The following is a 16,739-nucleotide window of genomic DNA, read 5'->3' as shown; positions in this document are numbered from 1 at the left end:
GTAACTCTGTTGTTATTAGTGTGATGGATTAAAATTTTGAAGGAAGATAGTAGCTAATTGTTTTGGATGATGTATGTTGTATCTTTTTATGCTTGGATGATGTATGTTGTAACTTTGTTATGTTTTGATGGTTGTATGTGTGTTTATTCAAGTTGTTATACATCTCAGGTTATTATATAGATGTATGACTCCTAACAAACATATATGTTCATATTGAATCAGAATGACAACTGCGCCACAAACCTCCCAGAAGAGGGGGAAGAATATCATTTGGAATGGCCAAATGGACAAGGTGCTTGTAGATACCCTTCTAGTTCAAATCGCAGAAGGGTACAAAATCCCACATGATTTTAAGGATCATGCTTATGTAGCTGCAGCCACTGCAATGAATGCCTTTTTCAACCTCCAACTCAATAAGGAGCACATAAAAAACCGCATCAAGACTATGAAAGAAACATACAAGAATGTTTGCATCATCCTCAGTAGAAGCGGTTTTGGTTGGGACAATGACACCAAAATGGTCACCTGCGAGAAAGAGGTCTACGATCACTACGTCGTTGTAAGAAACACTTCTTCAAAATACAATCTTCTTATAGTAATACCATATCCAATATCTTCTTATTTTTTATGCTCATTATCACGGGCTAATACAAAACATAAGAAACACTTCACTACCCATCATGTTTTGCATGACGATATGTGCAAAATCTTTGGAGATGAGTTCGCGAAAGGGGCCGGGTCTAGGACGCATGAGAATCCAAGCATAGCAAGTTCGCAGCCAGTCAGTCTTGATGACATTGGGTATGACTTTGCAGATGGCCATACCCCCATGTCTCACCATCGACCATCTCTAGAAGCAAATCCCACTAATGGTGGTAGTGAGACATCTCCCTTAAGACGGGCTGGTACCAGACGACAGAGGACTCGCCAGGGTGGGGCACATTTGGACAGTATGTCGCGTCTCTCAACAAGCATAGACAAGGTTGCCGATGCCCTCACAGGTGCACGTGCCCCTGCTTACCTTGCACAGCTTTCCGAAGCTGTTAGAGGGGTTGGGGGTTTTTCGCAGGATATCTTGTTATGGACCACGTAGTACCTCATAGTAAATCCATCTCAGGCGCATCTTTCCATCATGTACGAGGAGGAGGAGAGGAGGTCGTACATCCGAAGGAAGATGGCTCGTTTCATCAGGCAATAGATGGATGATTGAAGGTGGTTATTGTGGTAGTTACTGTTATATGAACAATGCTTTTGTGGCATTTTTTGGGTGGTGGTTATGGTAGTGGTTACCGTTATATGAACTTTACAGTCTTTGTTTTATTTTGGATGGTGGTTATTTATTTTGAATGTTGATAGTTATGGTGGTAGCTTTTATTTTGGATGTTGGTAGTTATGGAAGTAGTTATTTTTATCTGTAATGATCTTTGACATTTGGATGGCGGTTAATGGCAGGCGGTGCATATTTTCTATTTTGACATTTGGATGATGCTTTGACATCTTTTCATCATGTGATATGTTGTCTTTTTGTTAGGTGAGTATGGGGAAGCAGAAGTACTATGTTGTCTTTAATGGCAGGATGCCTGGGATTTACTACACTTGGCCAGAGTACCATGAGCAAGTTGACAAATTTAGCGGAGCATGCTACGCTCATTTGGGACGTTGGCGGAGGCTCAGTCATAGCTAGACGCATATTTGGAGAGAACCAGGTATCAGAGCAGCGAAAGGGTTGAGGAGGTGCAAAGGGTAGAGGCGGTGCCACATAGGGTGTTACCATGGGTTTCCCTCTTTCTTGTTGGTTCAATTATATTGCTTTTAAAATCTGCTTCTTAAGTTTTTTTGAGTATTTATTTGTATTAGTGAACTATTTGGTAGGCTTAGGGGACATAAATTGCTTTATATGTGGTAAAGAACATATTATGTGCTGTTTCTTTTCTGTTTCCCTAGCAACTGAATGCACATTCCTGTTATTTTTTTACTGTTTCTTTTCCGTTTCCTGGCAACTGAATGCGCACTCCTACTGCTTTCTTAGCAGTTTCTTTTCCTTTCCGTTTCCTTCTGCCACGTCATTTCCTTTTCCTTTCCGTTTCCTGCGCGCAACTAAACAGGCCCTTAAAGGTGTAATTGCTAGGAAAGGGAGTGCAAATATCATTCCCCTCATTTTTATTTGTTTTGTTTTGCTTGCAATGTTGATGTTCTGAAGATACTGTGGGTATTAAGTGATCAGAATTTTGGTTTGGTGGTATGTGTTTCCAGGTAGCTCTTAAATATGTGTACTTGGCTGTTGGCTCTGGTGTTGCCTCATTCCTACGTAAGTGTAAATATTTTGTTTCTAAAGCCTTTTCAATTCCTTGAGCCCGGCACTGTTTGTTTATAAGCCTTTTCAATTGCTAATGCTTTCCTCTGTTTTTCCCTCTCTTATTCAACTTCAAAAAAAACAAAAATAACCCCATATTTTACATTGGCTCCATTTCATTTCACTCAAAATGAGCGTAAAACAAATCTTAAACCCATTTTTCCACATAAATATCAGGGTAAATTTTGTTTTATGCCATTTTACGTTCAGGACCTGTTTCTTTCGATGTAAAATGGGCATAAAACAAATTTTATGCATTGAAATAGAGCCAATAATGAGCAATTCTACACACCTTGAGGAAAATAACCCTCTCACTTCAAAAGTTTTAAGAGAGAGGAGAAGAAGAGAAAAAGAATTAAGGGAAGAAGAGAAGAGGAATAGGGGAAGGAGAAGAATAGAAGAGAATCGGAGGAGATGAGAAGAGAGGGAAGAATAGAAGAAGAGAAGTAGAATAATAGGGGAGGAAAGAATTCTGCGGGAGAAGATCTCATTTCAATTAATCATCAAAGTTAATATCCCTAATACAATTAGGCCTATATATAGGCAATGGGATGGAAATAAAATTCCACAGAAAACAAAAGTCCTAACAACTAAAAACATGGAAATAAATATCCTAGAATCTAAATAACATGAAAATAAATTCCTCAACTAAATAACATGGAAATATAAATCCTAATGGGCAAATATGCCACTTGTTGGCCTATTATCTGCATCACACTGTTTGTCCATGGGCAGAGGTGTCAAGCTGGATGGTAACAGGGGAAAGACAGGCCACTTGCATTCGAGGTCTGTACCTGAAAACCATTCTGAGGCAGGATATTGCATTCTTTGACAAGGAAACCTCCACCGGAGAAGTTGTCGGGAGGATGTCTGGTGACACAATGCTCATTCAAGATGCCATGGGCGAAAAGGTGAGATGTTTTTAGTCACTAAGACAATGTTAAAGAGAAATCACAGGCCGATTTTATTGAATAAAAGTCCTGCAACACTTGAATGATAGCCTACATGTTAGAGATAACACAAGCTCTATTGAAATCCATGTCCATGATATTGATGTCTTCATCAGTTCGCACTTGTTTTGTTGTTATCAATTACCACATGGGAAGATTGACACATAGTAGTACCAATCCTCAACTCATTTTCAGCTCATGGCTAAGAAGCTTTCTTCTAAAGTGTGTGCTTTTGCTGGTAACGTTTTTTTTTCTCAGGTTGGGAAGTTCACACAGCTTGTTTCAACATTCTTTGGTGGCTTTGTGGTTGCATTTGTAAAAGGATGGCTTCTCTCATGTATTCCACCTTTGGTCATCTCCTTTGTGACTATAACAATACTCACAACAAAAATGTCAAGTCGCGGACAGATAGCATGTGCAGAAGCAGGAACTTTCGTAGAACAAACAATTGGATCCATTAGAACGGTAATAGACTCTCTATAAGAAGTGTTGCACTTGTTAGAATTCTATCTTTTTTTGCATTCTCGGTTCAGTGAGACAGAGTTGTACTGATTTCCTCTCATGTACACTTGCAAGGTTGTATCTAGTTATCTTGTTAATAAGGAATTTGGGAAATTTCGGATTATACCTTTCTTCCGATGAATCTAATAATATGGCAGATATATAAGCAATGCAATAAAATGTGATCTATAGAACTAAAACAGCAGCAAAACAAAAGTTAGTGGAACTTATCGGTGAGTCGAGGCACGAATCTAAATTCGCTGTCCTTGAGACAAGTATCGCCCCCACATACGACGAATCGTGGTGCAGATTGGGTGTTTTGGTGTATGTCTCCAGGATACAACAACTCCGCTCCAGGAGGTGTGCACTCACCCTACCCAGATGCCTTGCGAACACGGTTATGTAGCCTTGATCAGAGTTGAAAAATTAATAGAAATTGTTCAAAAGCACAGACGCAGAAGAGAGGAAGAAAAATTCCAGAGAAGAATTTTTTCCATAGTTATCCCTCTTTCCAAAGGACGATTTTATAAACTTCCAAAAGACTCGTCCATAATTAACATAATTAAGGGACATGTTTTAAGACGTTTCCCAACGGGTAGAAATTAACAAAAATTAAGTGGGCGGTTACAAAACATGATTACACCGTATCTAAAACGGTAATAAGTCATGATAAAAATGGTAAAATAATTAACAAATGAGAAGAAAGAAATAAAAGAAAAGTAAAAAGGCTTTGGACACACGGGCGCGCCAGGCCCGGCCTGGCCGGGCGGCGCGCGTGTGTGGTATGGTCTAGCCCACCGGGCCACCCGTCGGCTCATGCGCGAGGAACCCCCTTTTTCTTCTTTCTCATTCACAAGATAAAGAGAGTGAAAGAATATATATGGCCACTCTCTTCCCCATGAACTTCCCATCTTGGACTAAAAGTTTTCACAAGACTTTAGCCCTTTTTTAGGGAAGTTCAAATTTTGGTAGAAACATTCAAAATCATAAAGTATGTCATAAAAGACAAACCACAAAAGACAAAAAGAATCCCCTTTTTGTAATTTTGAATTACTAAAACTTTCTCCTTTTTTTTCACAAGGAAAGTCAACAATCCCCCACAAATTCAAAATTATACCAAAGAAACAAAATCATTAAAAAGAAACTCTGATCAAGGCAAGAGAATAAGTTATGCATCGGTATAGGTGTCTTTTGGACTTGAACCTAGACCTAGTGTAAATATATCGAGTTTACCAAGCACTTGGTGAACTAAAGTCTTGAACCAAGAACTTTGAGTGATAAACTTAGACAACATATCACACACACAACGAATTCAAACATAAATGTATTCTCGGTGTAGCACTTTTTGGCCATGTGCTCGATCCTGTTTCATGGGTGCTCTAGAGAATCAGCCCAAATTCTCATAGAAGCGGCCACACTTCACACTCACATACGTGTATCTATCAAGAGTGCCCTGTAATTTCGCACCCCACTAAAGATTCAGCTATAGATATCATTAAGAGTTATAATAACTCATCCTCTTTTCGTTACAGGTTGCACCCACGCACACCATAGGGATAGGTTTAGCGAATTCATATCACTTTAACAAGGTGCAAAACAAACCACTCAAGTAACTTGTTGTTCCTATTGAGCCTACTTCTTTGGATCTCCAGTCAGTTAGGTTGGGTTACCATTACAGGTGATTCAATACATGGGCCTCAGCCCCATCCCCCTCGATGTGCTTAAGACCAAGTTTTTACTTAGTCCTTTTGTCAGACAATCTGATATATTATCTTCTGACCTCACAAAGTCAATTGTGATCACTCCATTTTTCAACAGTTGTCTTATGGAGTTATGCCTCCGACGAATGTGTCGGGATTTCCCATTGTATACATTGTTTTTTGCCCTTCCAATGGAAGCCTTGCAATCACAGTGAATCACAACACCCGGTACCGGCTTATTCCATAAAGGAATATCCATAAGAAGATTTCTAAGCCATTCGGCTTCCTCACTTGCTTTCTCTAAAGCAATGAATTCAGATTCCATAGTGGATCTGGCAATGCATGTCTGGTTGGTAGACTTCCAAGACACTGCGGCTCTCCCAAAAGTGAAGACATATCCACTTCTAGACTTTGTTTCCAACCCTGACGCCCAATTAGCATTACTGTACCCCTCTAATATAGCTGGATATTTAAAAAAATGTAAACCAAGATTAATAGTACCCTTAAGATACCTCATTACTCTAATCAGAGCATCCCAATGCTCATGACCAGGGTTACTGGTATAACTACTAAGTCTCCCCACTGCATAGGCTATATCCGGCCTGGTGCAGTTCATTAAGTACATGAGACTCCCAATTATTCTAGAGTATTCTAGTTGGTTAACACCATCTCCTTTATTCTTACACAATCTTAGATTTGAATCATAAGGCGTAGACATTGGTTTATAGTCAAACTGGTTAAACTTTTGGAGTATTTTTTCCACATAGTGAGATTGGGTTAAAAAAATTCCATCTGGTTTTCTTTTAATTTTAATACCCAGGATAACATCAGCCTTACTCAAATCTTTCATATCAAAATTAGTTGACAAAAACTTTTTGGTTTCTTTAATAACTTTAATGTATGTTCCGATGATCAACATATCATCTACATACAGACACACAATCACACCTATGTTTCCATTAAATTTACTGTAAACACATTTATCCGACTCATTAATTATGAATCCATTTGATAGCATTACACTATCAAATTTCTCATGCCATTGTTTTGGAGCTTGTTTTAAACCATACAACGATTTTACCAGTTTACACACCTTATGTTCTTGGCCTTGAATTACAAAGCCGTCAGGTTGATCCATATAGATTTCTTCATCTAATTCACCATTTAGAAAAGCTGTTTTTACATCTGTCTGATGGATTTCCAAATTATGAATTGCTGCTATAGCAATCAAAACTCTAATGGTGGTAATTCTAGTTACAGGTGAATATGTATCAAAGAAATCAATACCTTCCTTTTGTTTAAAACCTTTAGCTACCAATCTAGCTTTAAATTTGTCTACTGTTCCGTCTGTCTTTAGTTTCTTTTTAAAGATCCACTTGCAACCAAGTGGTTTACAACCAGGAGGTAGATCAGTCAATATCCATGTGTTGTTAAACATAATTGATTTAATTTCATATTTAATTGCATCTTTCCAAAAAGATGCATCAGGAGAAGATATAGCTTCCTTATAAGTTAACGGATCACCTTCTACAAGTTATGAAATAAAATCAGGACCAAAGCTAGTTTCAATTCTGGCTCTCTTACTTCTTCTAAGTTCCAACACCTTTTCAGAAGCATCATTATCACTAGAATCTGACACCAAAGGTCTCTTTAAAACATCACTAGTATGTCTATTGAAACAAGGAAATATGTTTTCAAAAAACTCAGCTTCTCTAGACTCTATAATATTGTTAGATTGAATCTCACTATTTTGAGATCTAACTACTAAGAACCTATAAGCACTATTGTTCTGTGCATAACCAATAAATGCACAGTCAGTAGTCTTAGAACCTAGTTTAGATTTCTTAGGTCCAGGTACTGCCACCTTGGCTAAGCACCCCCACACTTTAATGTATTTATAACTAGGCTTTCTATTTTTCCATAACTCATATGGAGTTTTACCAGAATCTGAATATGGTATTTTATTAAGAATATAGCATGCAGAGAGTATAGCCTCTCCCCAAAGATTTTGAGGTAAACCAGAACTTCCTAGCATTGCATTAACCATTTCAACTAGAGGTCTATTTTTCCTTTCTGTCACACCATTCTGTTGTGGAGAATAAGGTGCAGTCACTTGATGAATTATTCCATGAATTTCACAGTATTCACTAAATTCGTTTGAGGTGTATTCACCTCCTCTATCAGACCTTAAGATTTTTATCTTATGTCCTAATTGGTTTTCAACCTCAGTTTTATATGTAATGAATTTTCCAAAAGATTCATCCTTATATCTCATAAGGTACACTGTGCAAAACCTAGAATAATCATCTATGAATGTTATGAAGTACCTTTTACCACCTCTAGTTAATGTGCTATTTAATTCACAAACATCACTATGAATGAGACCTAAAATTTCTAATTGCCTTTCTATCTTATGGAATGGTTTCCTAGTGTATTTGGATTGAACACAAACTTCACATTTGTTATTTGAACTGCGTTCAGCACTAGGTATTAAACCTAAGTTAATTATTTTCTTTAAAGAATAAAAATTCACATGACCTAGTCTACCACGCCAAACATCCAAAGAATCTACAATGTAAGCAGAAGAAGAAGCTTTATTCATTTCATTTACAATTACATTGAGTTTAAAAAGTCCTTCACAAGCGTACCCTTTCCCCACAAAAGACCCATTCAAAGTTAAGACAACCTTATCTGCCTCAACACCATTTTGAAGCCTTTCTTGACTAGAAGTGAACCTGACACAAGATTCTTTCGAATGTCTGGTATATGAAGGACATCTTTCAGCTTTAGAATTCTCCCAAATGTGAGCTTTAGGACGACCGTCCATTTTCCAGCAATAACCGAGGAGGAAGAATTCCCCATAAAAAGCTGCTCTCCATCTGCCCCTGAATCATAGGAAATGAAAGCGCTCCTATCTTTGCAGATGTGTCTTGTGGCTCCAGTGTCCGCCCACCAGTCCTTCATATTGCTCACTAGGTTCACCTCAGAAACCACAGTAGAGAGATATTGTTCTTCTGACACATGAGTTTTGGGTTGCTTGGACTCTGTAATATTCACATTAGAAACATTTTTCCCTTTCTTCTTTTTGCAATCCTTGGCGTAGTGACCTGGCTTCCCACAAATGAAGCAATCACCTTTCTTTTTCTTAAAGTTCTTGGTGTTTTTCTTAAATTTACCATCCTTCTTATTTTGGCTTTATTATCAGACTTAGATTCTGTGAGATTGACCTTGGACACATAGTCAGAATTTCTATGAGGTGTTTTCCTAGAGAGGTTTCTTCTTCAGTTCTCAAATAAACAAACAGATCCTGAAGAGACATGTCATTTCTATCATGCAAGAGAGTGTTTTGATATTTCTCCCATGATGGTGGTAACTTATCAATTATAGCGGCTACTTGAAACTCCTCATCTATCTTTATCCCCTTAGATAGGATTTCAGCCACTATCAATTGTACTTCATTTACTTGATCCATTACGGATTTCCCATCCACCGTCATAAATCGGAAATATTTCCATATGACATGTTTCTTTGATCCTGCAGCCTCTACTAGATATTTCTTCTCTAAAGTTTCCCAAAGTTCTTTAGCAGATTCAACACCACAGTAAACATCATATAATTTGTTACTAAAGCATTCAAAATATGTCCCTTGCACATATAATCATCTCTTTTCCATTTATTAGAAACATGAGATCTAGCAGGTTCATTTTCTTCAGCAATATTAACCACAACAGATAAAACATATTCCAGTTCTAAAGTAGCAAGAAAGAATCTCAGTTTCTGTTGCCATCTCTTAAAGTCAGATCCATCAAACTTTTCTTGTCTTTCAACGTTAGTCGAAGCCATAAGTCTATAATCTGAAATATCCCTTTGATAAAATCACGATACTTGTCTCAAGATTGTTATCTTGTTAATAAGGAATTTCGAAAATTTCGGATTATACCTTTCTTCCAATGAATCTGATAATATGGCAGATGTATAAGCAATGCAATAAAATGTGATCTATAGAACTAAAACAGCAGCAAAACAAAAGTTAGTGGAACTTATCGGTGAGTCGAGGCACGAATCTAAATTCGCTGTCCTTGAGACAAGTATCGCCCCCACATACGATGAATCATGGTGCAGATTGGGTGTTTTGGCGTATGTCTCCAGGATACAACAACTCCGCTCCAGGAGGTGTGCACTCACGCTACCCAGATGCCTTGCGAACACGGTTTTGTAGCCTTGATCAGAGTTGAAAAATTAATAGAAATTGTTCAAAAGCACAGATGCAGAAGAGAGGAAGAAAAATTCCAGAGAAGAATTTTTTCCTTAGTTATCCCTCTTTCCAAAGGACGATTTTATAAACTTCCAAAAGACTCGTCCATAATTAACATAATTAAGGGACACGTTTTAAGACGTTTCCCAACGGGTAGAAATTAACGAAAATTAATTGGGCGGTTACAAAACATGATTACACCGTATCTAAAACGGTAACAAGTCATGATAAAAATGGTAAAATAATTAACAAATGAGAAGAAAGAAATAAAAGAAAAGTAAAAAGGCTTTGGACCAACGCGCGCACCAGGCCCGGCCCGGCCGGGCGGCGTGCGTGTGTGGTATGGTCTAGCCCACCGGGCCACCCGTCGGCTCATGCGCGAGGAACCCCCTTTTTCTTCTTTCTCATTCACAAGATAAATAGAGTGAAAGAATATATATGGCCACTCTCTTCCCCATGAACTTCCCATCTTGGACTAAAAGTTTTCACAAGACTTTAGCCCTTTTTGAGGGAAGTTCAAATTTTGGTAGAAACATTCAAAATCATAAAGTAAGTCCTAAAAGACAAACCACAAAAGACAAAAAGAATCCCCTTTTTGTAATTTTGAATTACTAAAACTTTCTCCTTTTTTTTTCACAAGGAAAGTCAACAATATCCTTCACCGGGGAGAAGTAGGCTATACCAAAATATAACCTCTCTCTCAAAAAAGCTTATGCATCTGCCGCCAACAAGGGTTGGCCACTGGGTTAGGGATCGGTACTATTCTGTCAATCATATTTAGCAGCTATGGATTAGCTGTGTGGTATGGCGCTAAGTTGATATTGAAAAAGGGTACAATGGCGGAGAAGTCATCAATGTCATAATAGCCATCACGACTGGAGGAACGTAAGTCCGAATAACACAACGCCAAGTTGATAATTCTATCTGTTTTCACCTTTGCTTGGTCTCTTGAAATTGTTAAATGTATTCACGCCACTTAAGGGCAAATTGGTCATTTGTATTATATTTAATATACAGGTGAAATCGTGTGTGTGTGAGTTTGGGGGGGGGGGGGGGGGGCGCGGGGGGGGGCTTTGTGGTTGCGTTAGGACGGCTTCTCTCACTTGTAATGTTGTCATGTATTCCACCTTTGGTCATCTCCTTTGCGACTATAACATTACTCACAACAAAAATGTCAAGTCGCGGACAGATAGCATGTGCAGAAGCAGGAACTTTCGTAGAACAAACAATTGGATCCATTAGAACCACAACAGACGCTCTATAAGAAGTGTTGCACTTGTTAGAATTCTATCTTTTTTGCATTCTCGGTTCAGTGAGACAGAATTGTACTGATTTCCTCTCACGCACACTTGCAAGGTTGTATCCTTCACTGGGGAGAAGCAGGCTATACCAAAATATAACCTCTCTCTCAAAAAAGCTTATGCATCTGCCGTCCAACAAGGGGTGGCCACTGGATTAGGGATCGGTACTATTCTGTTAATCATATTTAGCAGCTATGGATTAGCCGTGTGGTATGGCGCTAAGTTGATATTGAACAAGGGTACAATGGCGGAGAAGTCATCAATGTCATAATAGCCATCACGACTGGAGGAACGTAAGTCCGAATAACACAACGCCAAGTTGATAATTCTATCTGTTTTCACCTTTGCTTGGTCTCTTGAAATTGTTAAATGTATTCACGCCACTTAAGGGCAAATTGGTCATTTGTATTATATTTAATATACAGGTGAAATCGTGTGTGTGTGTGTGTGTGAGTTGGGGGGCGGGGGGGACGCAATTTTTTGCTTCTCCATTTCATGCCATTCTCCCTCTCTCTTCTCGTCTCCTCTCATCTTCTCTTCCACCATCCACTCCATCATGAAGAAATCTAACAGAAATCATGTGGTGAACCAGGTCTCTAGGCCAGGCATCACCTTCCTTGAATGCATTTGCAGCAGGGCAAGCTGCAGCTTACAAGATGTTTGAGACCATTGAACAGAAACCAAAGATCGATGCCTATGACACGAGCGGGATTATATTGGAAGACATCATGGGTGAAATCGAACCTAGAGACGTGTACTTTAGCTACCCGGCAAGGCCCGATGTTCCAGTGTTTTCCGGTTTCTCAGTTCATGTTCCAAATGGCACAACTGCGGCTTTAGTTGGGGAGATTGGCAGTGGAAAGTCGACAGTGATTAGCTTAGTACAGAGATTATACGATCCCCACGCTGGTGAAGTGCTTATAGATGGTGTAGACTTGAAGAAGCTGTGGCTCGGGTGGATCAGGGAGAAAATTGGTCTTGTTAGCCAAGAGCCTATCTTATTTATGACTAGCATAAAAGAGAACATTGCTTATGGAAAAGCAGGTGCAACACTAGAAGAAATCAGAACAGCCACAGAGCTTGCTAATGTTGCTAAGTTCATAGATAAACTGCCAAAGTTAATTCACCTCCACAATCTTCTTTCAGTGAATTTGTTGTTCTATCAAATAGAGGTTAAATGGATTTCGTAATTATTGACCAATTAGACCTTGTGATCTACGGGGCCTTGACACGATGGTCGGCGAGCATGGGACACAAGTCACACAACTGTCTGGTGGACAGAAACAAAGGATTGCAATTGCAAGGGCAATTCTGAAGAACCCCACGATCCTACTTCTTGATGAAGCAATGAGCGCATTGGATGCTGAATCTCAGAGCATAATTCAAGACGCTCTTTTGAGGATTATGTTTAACAGGACCACTGTGGTTGTTGCCCATCGTTTGAACACGTTGAGGAATGCCGACACAATAGCAGTTGTGCATCAAGGGAGAATTGTGGAGCAAGGTTATACATTTCTGCTCTCAAAACAAACAGAGAGGAGTTCATTTAATGCGGTCTAACATTTATATTCGCATTTTACTTTATTGTCCCTTCCATTAGGTTCTCATTCGGAGTTGATCAAGGATCCTGATGGGGCTTACTCTCAGCTCATACGTCTACAGGAGGTGAATAACCAACCAGAAGAAGTACCCTCTATCGACCCGGATAAGGTCGATTTAAGCTTTGATACCGGTAAGGCAATGGGCAGATCTGGAAGCCAGAGGTTGTCTCTAAGGAGATCCGTAAGCAGATGTTTCTCAGGAAGGGGAAGCAGTAGACACTCTTTCTTGGCCTCCTCGGGCTCACCTGGTGTCATAAGCTTTCAAGAGGATGGCCATGTAGGAGATGAAGGTAAAAAACGAGGCGATGGATATGACAAAACCCGACGAGATGTTTCAATCAAAAGTCTAGCCTACCTTAACAAGCCAGAGCTTCCAATTTTACTGCTTGGGTCCATTGCTGCAGCTGTAAATGGAATGATTTTCCCTGTATTCGCAGTCTTTCTTTCAAGCGTCATCAAAATCTTCTACGAGCCACCGCACGAGCTTCGGAAAGATGCTAGGTTTTGGGCAGTGACATTTGTGGGTCTAGGGGCCATTTCTATGGCTGCACTGCCAATGCAACATTTTCTATTTGGAGTTGCTGGGGCTAAGCTCATCCAACGTATCCGCTCTTTGTCATTTGAGAGGGTGGTGCACCAAGAAATCAGTTGGTTCGACGAGCCTGAAAATTCAAGGTTTGTTCTTCATACACTACAATCCACTTGGCCACATCTATGAGGCTTTCTAACTGTGAATTCTGGTTTCAATTCAGTGGGGCAATTGGTGCAAGGTTATCGGCTGATGCTTCAACTGTGTGAAGCCTTGTAGGAGATGCTTTGGCTCTTATGGTACAGAATATAGCAACAATCACTGCAGGACTTGTGATAGCCAAGGTAGCTAACTGGAGATTGGCGCTTATAATTTTGGTCCTACTACCTTTGGTGGGTTTGCAAGGATATGTTCAGATGAAGTTTCTTAGAGGGTTCAGTGCTGATGCTAAGGTTGGTTCCTTCATACAAGTCTAATGTTGCTTCATGTCATTGTCTTCCAGGGTACTGACACATATTGCAGGCCAAATGTGGCCAAGAACCACAGAGTTCAATCAACTGAACACTTGGGGTCAATCTTAGCATAAAATGCACAATATATAGGTCATAATCAATGCACTTGGGGTTAATCTAAACAGGCCAAAGTGGCCAAGAACCCGTTTCTCGCTTCGCCTCTATTTTTCTCTACGTTTCCCGCTTCCGTTTCACATTTACTTTCGGAAATTTGTTTCCCAACCTGCTAACTATGCCATTGCAATATAATTGCTATGGGATTGATCTTGATGGACTATGTAATAACACTTATATGGCACAAGATAAAATGTGCATATTAAGCACGCAATATTTGATTAAGATAATGATGTTGTCGGTTGCAGGTGATGCACGAAGAAGCTAGTCAAGTAGCAAATGATGCGGTAGGAAGTATCAGGACAGTTGCATCGTTCTGTGCGGAACAAAAGGTAATGGATCTTTACAAGAAGAAATGCGAGGGCCCAATGAAACGTGGGGTTCGGCAAGGAATTGTTAGCGGCGTTGGTTTTGGCTTCTCCTTCTTTGTGCTCTTCTGCACCTATGCTCTCAGCTTTTACTCCGGAGCACGTTTTGTGGAAGATGGAAAGGCAACATTTTCCCAGGTCTTCAGAGTAAGCAGCCAGTTTCTTTCTTCCCCTTCTTTTTCTTTTGGATTTGGGTTTTTGTTCTGGTTTTCCATGCTTATTTTGGCTTGAGTGGTGGTTTTTCAATTACAGGTTTTCTTTGCTTTGACAATGGCGGCTAGTGGAGTTTCTCAGACCAGTGCACTGGCTCCAGATTCCAGCAAAGCTAAGGATTCAACTGCTTCTATTTTTGCGATCCTTGGCAGGAAATACAAAATTGACACAAGCAGTGATCAGGGAATGACATTACCCAATGTGAGGGGTGACCTGGAGTTCCAACATGTCAGCTTCAAGTACCCAAGTCGCCTAGATGTGCAGATCTTTAGAGACCTGTGTTTGAGCATCCCCTCTGGAAAGGTACCACTGGATTTGCCTCTAAGCTCTTTCCATACTAGGATTATGTAACAAAGAAACCTTCTAAAGATTTTTATCATGAATTTGCGATCATTCTCTTCGCAGGCTGTTGCTCTTGTTGGAGAGAGTGGCAGCGGGAAGTCGACGGTAATCGCCTTATTAGAGAGGTTCTATGATACTGATGCGGGCCGGATTTTGCTAGATGGGGTGAAAATTCAAAAGTTTAAGCTAAGATGGCTAAGGCAACAGAAGGGTTTGGTAAGCCAAGAGCCGGTACTTTTCAATGAAACAATCGGTGCCAACATTGCCTACGGGAAGGAAGGAAAGGTCACCGAGCATGAGATAATTGCAGCTGCAGAAGCCGCCAATGCCCATCGGTTCATATCAGGGCTGCCACAAGGGTACAATACGTGCGTAGTTGAAAGAGGAGTACAGTTATCGGGTGGGCAGAAACAACGGATAGCCATTGCGAGGGCGATATTTAAAGACCCAAAAATCCTTCTACTTGACGAGGCAACAAGTGCTCTGGATGCAGAATCTGAGCGAGTGGTTCAAGAATCTCTAGATAGGGTGATAGTGAACAGGTCAACTGTAGTTGTCGCTCATCGCCTCTCCACAATCAAGGGGGCTGATGTGATCGCTGTGTTAAAGAATGGCGTGATATCAGAGAAGGGAAGACATGAGGCTTTGGTGCAGGTGACAGATGGAGTGTATGCATCTTTAGTAGCACTTCACATGAGCTCTTCCACATAAAAGAAGAAAGGGGATGGGAAAGAAGGATTTCTCATTTCTTGAATACGTGCCTGTCTCTTTGTACTCTCAGGGAAAAAAATGCATAACAATTGGTCTTTTAATAAAGTTTCAATATCACTTCTTGTGATGAAAGGACTCCAAACTTAGAACAACCAGATTATGTTGCAAAGTACATTTTGGATTTTAATAGATAATATTGTCATGGTTTACCAGCAGTCTTACTGGAATTTCTATAGTAGTATCTACTCAACTCAACTCAACTAAGCCTTCGTCCCAACCTGGTTGGGGTCGGCTAATGAATCCTTTATAAAAATTTCAAGAAGAAGGTGAAAGGATCTACCCAGTTCAAAATGACTAAGTCTACTCCTGACACTAGTTGGGTTCGTCTACATGGATCATTTTCCTCTATTCTATCCTATCCAAGGTCATGTTCTCTGTTATGTTCCTAGCCCTCAAGTCTTTCCTCACTGTTTCTACCCAAGTGTTTTCGGTCTGTCCCTACCTCTTTTTACTCTATCAACTTGGCACAAGTCACTTCTTCTCACTGGAGCATCCAAAGGCCTACGTTGGATATGCCCAAACCATCTTAGGCGGTGCTCTCTCATCTTCTCCTCAATTGGTTCCCCTCACCCCACCTTTTTACAGATGTCTTCATTTTTAATTCGATCTAACCTTGTGTGGCAACACATCCATCTAAGCATTCGCATCTCCGCTATACTCATCTTATGCACATGCTGCTTCTTAGTGGCCCAACATTCTGAGACGTACAGCAGCATGGCTGGCCTCACAACTGTCTTATAAAACTTTCCCTTCAACTTGGTAGGGATTTTACGATCGCACAGAACTCCTGAGGCAAGCTTCTACTTTAGCCAACCTGCTCTTATTCTATGGTTAACATCCTCTTCAATCTTTCCTTTCTTACGTAGAATTGAACCAAGATAGCGAAATATATCCCTCTTAGGTACCTCCTTTCCAGTCATATTTACTACATCATCATCACACATCCTTACATTACTAAAGTTGCACTCCATATACTCTCTCTTAGTCCTACTCAGTCTAAAACCTTTGGATTCCAAAGTAGTTCTCCATAAGTCTAACTTTGCATTTACTCCTGCTTTGGTTTCGTCAATTAATACTATGTCATCTACAAATAACATACACCATGGTACCTCATCTTGGATACCCTCCGTAAGTTCATCCATAACTAGCGTAAAAAGATAAGGGCTTAAAACTGATCCTTGGTGCAATCCTATTGCAATTGGAAACTCACTAGACGTGCCATCCGTGGT

The 16,739-nt window shown here is 40.0% G+C and overlaps 1 pseudogene; it reads left to right on the top strand.

Annotated features, from left to right (window-relative positions):
* Positions 1-223: 223 nt before the first annotated feature.
* LOC143858828 (ABC transporter B family member 9-like) lies at positions 224-15,450 on the top strand (annotated as a pseudogene).
* The last annotated feature ends 1,289 nt before the right edge of the window (positions 15,451-16,739 follow it).

The sequence above is a fragment of the Tasmannia lanceolata genome, unplaced genomic scaffold (assembly GCF_043159265.1).
Source record: "Tasmannia lanceolata isolate RefF3 unplaced genomic scaffold, GAP_Taslan_0.1 ptg000026l, whole genome shotgun sequence".
Classification (NCBI taxonomy): domain Eukaryota; kingdom Viridiplantae; phylum Streptophyta; class Magnoliopsida; order Canellales; family Winteraceae; genus Tasmannia; species Tasmannia lanceolata.
The sequence above is the reverse complement of the archived record's forward strand: the minus strand, read 5'-3'. Positions and strand labels throughout refer to the sequence as shown.